Source organism: Schistocerca piceifrons, unplaced genomic scaffold (genome assembly GCF_021461385.2).
Source record: "Schistocerca piceifrons isolate TAMUIC-IGC-003096 unplaced genomic scaffold, iqSchPice1.1 HiC_scaffold_848, whole genome shotgun sequence".
Classification (NCBI taxonomy): Eukaryota; Metazoa; Arthropoda; class Insecta; order Orthoptera; family Acrididae; genus Schistocerca; species Schistocerca piceifrons.
The window spans coordinates 253,698-262,157 of NW_025729111.1; the positions used below are offsets into that span (position 1 = coordinate 253,698).

General features: G+C 50.2%; 5 non-coding genes across 5 annotated transcripts; all 5 read right to left on the reverse strand.

The window, feature by feature from the left end:
- Positions 1-657: 657 nt before the first annotated feature.
- On the reverse strand, positions 658-741 carry Trnal-uaa. Its single transcript has one exon. It is a non-coding gene; the product is annotated as a tRNA-Leu (tRNA).
- Positions 742-2,520: 1,779 nt separating this feature from the next.
- Positions 2,521-2,604, reverse strand: Trnal-uaa. The gene has a single exon. It is a non-coding gene; the product is annotated as a tRNA-Leu (tRNA).
- A 1,779-nt stretch (positions 2,605-4,383) lies between these two features.
- Trnal-uaa lies at positions 4,384-4,467 on the reverse strand. The gene has a single exon. It is a non-coding gene; the product is annotated as a tRNA-Leu (tRNA).
- A 1,779-nt stretch (positions 4,468-6,246) lies between these two features.
- Positions 6,247-6,330, reverse strand: Trnal-uaa. The gene has a single exon. It is a non-coding gene; the product is annotated as a tRNA-Leu (tRNA).
- A 1,779-nt stretch (positions 6,331-8,109) lies between these two features.
- On the reverse strand, positions 8,110-8,193 carry Trnal-uaa. Its single transcript has one exon. It is a non-coding gene; the product is annotated as a tRNA-Leu (tRNA).
- Between the last annotated feature and the right edge of the window lie 267 nt (positions 8,194-8,460).

Genomic DNA, 8,460 nt, shown 5'->3' on the forward strand with positions numbered 1-8,460 from the left:
ACACCGAAAACTAAGGGAAAAGGCAAAATTAAAGAATCCAACAGCACGCAGACTTCCTAGTTAGCCACCGAGCCGTGTACTAAGCACGCAAAAACGCTGCTTAACTTCGGTGATCGGACGAGAACCCGTGTCGTCAGCGTGGCACACAAGTCGGCGAGAACGTTTCCAGACGTGCGGACATCTTAGTCCTTGTACAGATCACTTGGGATTTGCCTGGCAGTCTCTCGCGCTGCCTTTTAGGGAAGCAATATGGGATAGCCCTTGGTGGGATCTAACCCATAGCCTTCCCGTTGTTAGCATGACACACTAACTTAGTGAGCTTACTACCCACACAATACGGCCGCTTCACATCTCCAGCACCTGAGCCACCGTTTCATCTATCTTTATTAAGGCCTTACGATTCCTTTAAACACGTATGCGTTGCTGTTGAGGTTTTCTCGCTGTCGCTTGGAACCCAGAGCCACAGCACAACAACAACGGAAACGTCCGTAAGAAGAGCTAAACCTCGACGCGGGAAAAGTATGTTCCGCTATTTCTTTTCGACCGCTCGGGCTGTCACTGTCGTCTCTAGTAAAATCTGCTTCGCGTGTTTCTGCATAATTTACTTGTTCTGTAAGATCACGGGAGTATGTTAGTTTCAGAATGTTTAAAATGCATTGTCAGATGTGGGGTTCGAACCCACGCTCCCTTACGGGAACCAGAGCTTAAAACTGGCGCCTTAGACCGCTCGGCCAATGTGACGTGCGAGGCAAGAGCTCCAGAGCCTTCCATCTCTAGCAAGAACCTCACTGCGAAATCTGTTTCTTTTTTCGGTAGGATGGAATTATGTCAGTTTTAGAAAATTTAAGACGCTATGTCAGACGTGGCGTAGGAAATGCACCCTCCCCTTCGGGAACGAATGTGGCGCGTTGGACCGCTTTCTTCCGTCGTTTCTAGTTTGAACTGTAACTAGCAAAACTGTATTTAGTAATAGGAACATTTTCACATTGATGCAAAGAAAACTAGATATTAGCCAACGGCAAATAAGGCCGTTTCCTAGCAACAGCCACGCTGTGCATAACGCACTCGTGGGAAGCCAATGAAATACTTCCTGTGAGGCTCAAACTGTCGACCTTCACTTTACAATACTTAGGCACTGCCCCGGTGGTACCGACGCGTACATACTGAAGCGTCTTTGGATCGTCAGTGAGTACTTCATATTAGAAATTTCGTGTTCGCCCTGATGTGCATTAAAGGGCAGATTCTTCAGTAAAAGTTAGTTCTGCGCTCAGTTTCAGTATATGGCCCTAGCAGCACCAGGAAAACGGGTTCAGATGTGCTCGCCTTCCACTCGGCGTTGAGCGCCTACAGCGAGATTGCCTTCGGCCTCTGGCGCCAGGAGGGAAGGCGACACATCACGGAGCAAGCAGCGCGTAGCAGAAGGCGGTGGTGGTGTGTCGGTCAGCATGGTTGCTTCCCAAGTAGCTGATCCGGGTTCGAAGCCCGGACACCGCACGCAAGTTGTCTTCTTTACTCAGGAGAATGTTTCCAACGCTCGCGATCGTCGAATTTCCGAACTGTCGTGTTACGAATGGTTTTCCTTCGCCCCTCGTCCAGCTCCGCGTAGGCTAGTGCGGATTGCGATTCACAGCATCGTGTGTCCCCATGTGTCGACTTGTCCCGACTTTGCTCGGCTGACGCGAAAGCTGACGCTTGCAAATGGGCGTATATGTAGAGGACAGGCGCTAGAAACGACTGGGAGAGACCAACTCGACAAACGCGCAACGGACCCTTTCATTTGACTGTGGCCGCAGGTTCGCGAATTTGGGTCCCGAGAGGCAAGAGAGGGGTCAGCGTGCTGAACCGTATCATTACCGCGCAGCAACACCGAAAACTAAGGGAAAAGGCAAAATTAAAGAATCCAACAGCACGCAGACTTCCTAGTTAGCCACCGAGCCGTGTACTAAGCACGCAAAAACGCTGCTTAACTTCGGTGATCGGACGAGAACCCGTGTCGTCAGCGTGGCACACAAGTCGGCGAGAACGTTTCCAGACGTGCGGACATCTTAGTCCTTGTACAGATCACTTGGGATTTGCCTGGCAGTCTCTCGCGCTGCCTTTTAGGGAAGCAATATGGGATAGCCCTTGGTGGGATCTAACCCATAGCCTTCCCGTTGTTAGCATGACACACTAACTTAGTGAGCTTACTACCCACACAATACGGCCGCTTCACATCTCCAGCACCTGAGCCACCGTTTCATCTATCTTTATTAAGGCCTTACGATTCCTTTAAACACGTATGCGTTGCTGTTGAGGTTTTCTCGCTGTCGCTTGGAACCCAGAGCCACAGCACAACAACAACGGAAACGTCCGTAAGAAGAGCTAAACCTCGACGCGGGAAAAGTATGTTCCGCTATTTCTTTTCGACCGCTCGGGCTGTCACTGTCGTCTGTAGTAAAATCTGCTTCGCGTGTTTCTGCATAATTTACTTGTTCTGTAAGATCACGGGAGTATGTTAGTTTCAGAATGTTTAAAATGCATTGTCAGATGTGGGGTTCGAACCCACGCTCCCTTACGGGAACCAGAGCTTAAAACTGGCGCCTTAGACCGCTCGGCCAATGTGACGTGCGAGGCAAGAGCTCCAGAGCCTTCCATCTCTAGCAAGAACCTCACTGCGAAATCTGTTTCTTTTTTCGGTAGGATGGAATTATGTCAGTTTTAGAAAATTTAAGACGCTATGTCAGACGTGGCGTAGGAAATGCACCCTCCCCTTCGGGAACGAATGTGGCGCGTTGGACCGCTTTCTTCCGTCGTTTCTAGTTTGAACTGTAACTAGCAAAACTGTATTTAGTAATAGGAACATTTTCACATTGATGCAAAGAAAACTAGATATTAGCCAACGGCAAATAAGGCCGTTTCCTAGCAACAGCCACGCTGTGCATAACGCACTCGTGGGAAGCCAATGAAATACTTCCTGTGAGGCTCAAACTGTCGACCTTCACTTTACAATACTTAGGCACTGCCCCGGTGGTACCGACGCGTACATACTGAAGCGTCTTTGGATCGTCAGTGAGTACTTCATATTAGAAATTTCGTGTTCGCCCTGATGTGCATTAAAGGGCAGATTCTTCAGTAAAAGTTAGTTCTGCGCTCAGTTTCAGTATATGGCCCTAGCAGCACCAGGAAAACGGGTTCAGATGTGCTCGCCTTCCACTCGGCGTTGAGCGCCTACAGCGAGATTGCCTTCGGCCTCTGGCGCCAGGAGGGAAGGCGACACATCACGGAGCAAGCAGCGCGTAGCAGAAGGCGGTGGTGGTGTGTCGGTCAGCATGGTTGCTTCCCAAGTAGCTGATCCGGGTTCGAAGCCCGGACACCGCACGCAAGTTGTCTTCTTTACTCAGGAGAGTGTTTCCAACGCTCGCGATCGTCGAATTTCCGAACTGTCGTGTTACGAATGGTTTTCCTTCGCCCCTCGTCCAGCTCCGCGTAGGCTAGTGCGGATTGCGATTCACAGCATCGTGTGTCCCCATGTGTCGACTTGTCCCGACTTTGCTCGGCTGACGCGAAAGCTGACGCTTGCAAATGGGCGTATATGTAGAGGACAGGCGCTAGAAACGACTGGGAGAGACCAACTCGACAAACGCGCAACGGACCCTTTCATTTGACTGTGGCCGCAGGTTCGCGAATTTGGGTCCCGAGAGGCAAGAGAGGGGTCAGCGTGCTGAACCGTATCATTACCGCGCAGCAACACCGAAAACTAAGGGAAAAGGCAAAATTAAAGAATCCAACAGCACGCAGACTTCCTAGTTAGCCACCGAGCCGTGTACTAAGCACGCAAAAACGCTGCTTAACTTCGGTGATCGGACGAGAACCCGTGTCGTCAGCGTGGCACACAAGTCGGCGAGAACGTTTCCAGACGTGCGGACATCTTAGTCCTTGTACAGATCACTTGGGATTTGCCTGGCAGTCTCTCGCGCTGCCTTTTAGGGAAGCAATATGGGATAGCCCTTGGTGGGATCTAACCCATAGCCTTCCCGTTGTTAGCATGACACACTAACTTAGTGAGCTTACTACCCACACAATACGGCCGCTTCACATCTCCAGCACCTGAGCCACCGTTTCATCTATCTTTATTAAGGCCTTACGATTCCTTTAAACACGTATGCGTTGCTGTTGAGGTTTTCTCGCTGTCGCTTGGAACCCAGAGCCACAGCACAACAACAACGGAAACGTCCGTAAGAAGAGCTAAACCTCGACGCGGGAAAAGTATGTTCCGCTATTTCTTTTCGACCGCTCGGGCTGTCACTGTCGTCTCTAGTAAAATCTGCTTCGCGTGTTTCTGCATAATTTACTTGTTCTGTAAGATCACGGGAGTATGTTAGTTTCAGAATGTTTAAAATGCATTGTCAGATGTGGGGTTCGAACCCACGCTCCCTTACGGGAACCAGAGCTTAAAACTGGCGCCTTAGACCGCTCGGCCAATGTGACGTGCGAGGCAAGAGCTCCAGAGCCTTCCATCTCTAGCAAGAACCTCACTGCGAAATCTGTTTCTTTTTTCGGTAGGATGGAATTATGTCAGTTTTAGAAAATTTAAGACGCTATGTCAGACGTGGCGTAGGAAATGCACCCTCCCCTTCGGGAACGAATGTGGCGCGTTGGACCGCTTTCTTCCGTCGTTTCTAGTTTGAACTGTAACTAGCAAAACTGTATTTAGTAATAGGAACATTTTCACATTAATGCAAAGAAAACTAGATATTAGCCAACGGCAAATAAGGCCGTTTCCTAGCAACAGCCACGCTGTGCATAACGCACTCGTGGGAAGCCAATGAAATACTTCCTGTGAGGCTCAAACTGTCGACCTTCACTTTACAATACTTAGGCACTGCCCCGGTGGTACCGACGCGTACATACTGAAGCGTCTTTGGATCGTCAGTGAGTACTTCATATTAGAAATTTCGTGTTCGCCCTGATGTGCATTAAAGGGCAGATTCTTCAGTAAAAGTTAGTTCTGCGCTCAGTTTCAGTATATGGCCCTAGCAGCACCAGGAAAACGGGTTCAGATGTGCTCGCCTTCCACTCGGCGTTGAGCGCCTACAGCGAGATTGCCTTCGGCCTCTGGCGCCAGGAGGGAAGGCGACACATCACGGAGCAAGCAGCGCGTAGCAGAAGGCGGTGGTGGTGTGTCGGTCAGCATGGTTGCTTCCCAAGTAGCTGATCCGGGTTCGAAGCCCGGACACCGCACGCAAGTTGTCTTCTTTACTCAGGAGAATGTTTCCAACGCTCGCGATCGTCGAATTTCCGAACTGTCGTGTTACGAATGGTTTTCCTTCGCCCCTCGTCCAGCTCCGCGTAGGCTAGTGCGGATTGCGATTCACAGCATCGTGTGTCCCCATGTGTCGACTTGTCCCGACTTTGCTCGGCTGACGCGAAAGCTGACGCTTGCAAATGGGCGTATATGTAGAGGACAGGCGCTAGAAACGACTGGGAGAGACCAACTCGACAAACGCGCAACGGACCCTTTCATTTGACTGTGGCCGCAGGTTCGCGAATTTGGGTCCCGAGAGGCAAGAGAGGGGTCAGCGTGCTGAACCGTATCATTACCGCGCAGCAACACCGAAAACTAAGGGAAAAGGCAAAATTAAAGAATCCAACAGCACGCAGACTTCCTAGTTAGCCACCGAGCCGTGTACTAAGCACGCAAAAACGCTGCTTAACTTCGGTGATCGGACGAGAACCCGTGTCGTCAGCGTGGCACACAAGTCGGCGAGAACGTTTCCAGACGTGCGGACATCTTAGTCCTTGTACAGATCACTTGGGATTTGCCTGGCAGTCTCTCGCGCTGCCTTTTAGGGAAGCAATATGGGATAGCCCTTGGTGGGATCTAACCCATAGCCTTCCCGTTGTTAGCATGACACACTAACTTAGTGAGCTTACTACCCACACAATACGGCCGCTTCACATCTCCAGCACCTGAGCCACCGTTTCATCTATCTTTATTAAGGCCTTACGATTCCTTTAAACACGTATGCGTTGCTGTTGAGGTTTTCTCGCTGTCGCTTGGAACCCAGAGCCACAGCACAACAACAACGGAAACGTCCGTAAGAAGAGCTAAACCTCGACGCGGGAAAAGTATGTTCCGCTATTTCTTTTCGACCGCTCGGGCTGTCACTGTCGTCTGTAGTAAAATCTGCTTCGCGTGTTTCTGCATAATTTACTTGTTCTGTAAGATCACGGGAGTATGTTAGTTTCAGAATGTTTAAAATGCATTGTCAGATGTGGGGTTCGAACCCACGCTCCCTTACGGGAACCAGAGCTTAAAACTGGCGCCTTAGACCGCTCGGCCAATGTGACGTGCGAGGCAAGAGCTCCAGAGCCTTCCATCTCTAGCAAGAACCTCACTGCGAAATCTGTTTCTTTTTTCGGTAGGATGGAATTATGTCAGTTTTAGAAAATTTAAGACGCTATGTCAGACGTGGCGTAGGAAATGCACCCTCCCCTTCGGGAACGAATGTGGCGCGTTGGACCGCTTTCTTCCGTCGTTTCTAGTTTGAACTGTAACTAGCAAAACTGTATTTAGTAATAGGAACATTTTCACATTGATGCAAAGAAAACTAGATATTAGCCAACGGCAAATAAGGCCGTTTCCTAGCAACAGCCACGCTGTGCATAACGCACTCGTGGGAAGCCAATGAAATACTTCCTGTGAGGCTCAAACTGTCGACCTTCACTTTACAATACTTAGGCACTGCCCCGGTGGTACCGACGCGTACATACTGAAGCGTCTTTGGATCGTCAGTGAGTACTTCATATTAGAAATTTCGTGTTCGCCCTGATGTGCATTAAAGGGCAGATTCTTCAGTAAAAGTTAGTTCTGCGCTCAGTTTCAGTATATGGCCCTAGCAGCACCAGGAAAACGGGTTCAGATGTGCTCGCCTTCCACTCGGCGTTGAGCGCCTACAGCGAGATTGCCTTCGGCCTCTGGCGCCAGGAGGGAAGGCGACACATCACGGAGCAAGCAGCGCGTAGCAGAAGGCGGTGGTGGTGTGTCGGTCAGCATGGTTGCTTCCCAAGTAGCTGATCCGGGTTCGAAGCCCGGACACCGCACGCAAGTTGTCTTCTTTACTCAGGAGAGTGTTTCCAACGCTCGCGATCGTCGAATTTCCGAACTGTCGTGTTACGAATGGTTTTCCTTCGCCCCTCGTCCAGCTCCGCGTAGGCTAGTGCGGATTGCGATTCACAGCATCGTGTGTCCCCATGTGTCGACTTGTCCCGACTTTGCTCGGCTGACGCGAAAGCTGACGCTTGCAAATGGGCGTATATGTAGAGGACAGGCGCTAGAAACGACTGGGAGAGACCAACTCGACAAACGCGCAACGGACCCTTTCATTTGACTGTGGCCGCAGGTTCGCGAATTTGGGTCCCGAGAGGCAAGAGAGGGGTCAGCGTGCTGAACCGTATCATTACCGCGCAGCAACACCGAAAACTAAGGGAAAAGGCAAAATTAAAGAATCCAACAGCACGCAGACTTCCTAGTTAGCCACCGAGCCGTGTACTAAGCACGCAAAAACGCTGCTTAACTTCGGTGATCGGACGAGAACCCGTGTCGTCAGCGTGGCACACAAGTCGGCGAGAACGTTTCCAGACGTGCGGACATCTTAGTCCTTGTACAGATCACTTGGGATTTGCCTGGCAGTCTCTCGCGCTGCCTTTTAGGGAAGCAATATGGGATAGCCCTTGGTGGGATCTAACCCATAGCCTTCCCGTTGTTAGCATGACACACTAACTTAGTGAGCTTACTACCCACACAATACGGCCGCTTCACATCTCCAGCACCTGAGCCACCGTTTCATCTATCTTTATTAAGGCCTTACGATTCCTTTAAACACGTATGCGTTGCTGTTGAGGTTTTCTCGCTGTCGCTTGGAACCCAGAGCCACAGCACAACAACAACGGAAACGTCCGTAAGAAGAGCTAAACCTCGACGCGGGAAAAGTATGTTCCGCTATTTCTTTTCGACCGCTCGGGCTGTCACTGTCGTCTCTAGTAAAATCTGCTTCGCGTGTTTCTGCATAATTTACTTGTTCTGTAAGATCACGGGAGTATGTTAGTTTCAGAATGTTTAAAATGCATTGTCAGATGTGGGGTTCGAACCCACGCTCCCTTACGGGAACCAGAGCTTAAAACTGGCGCCTTAGACCGCTCGGCCAATGTGACGTGCGAGGCAAGAGCTCCAGAGCCTTCCATCTCTAGCAAGAACCTCACTGCGAAATCTGTTTCTTTTTTCGGTAGGATGGAATTATGTCAGTTTTAGAAAATTTAAGACGCTATGTCAGACGTGGCGTAGGAAATGCACCCTCCCCTTCGGGAACGAATGTGGCGCGTTGGACCGCTTTCTTCCGTCGTTTCTAGTTTGAACTGTAACTAGCAAAACTGTATTTAGTAATAGGAACATTTTCACATTGATGCAAAGAAAACTAGATA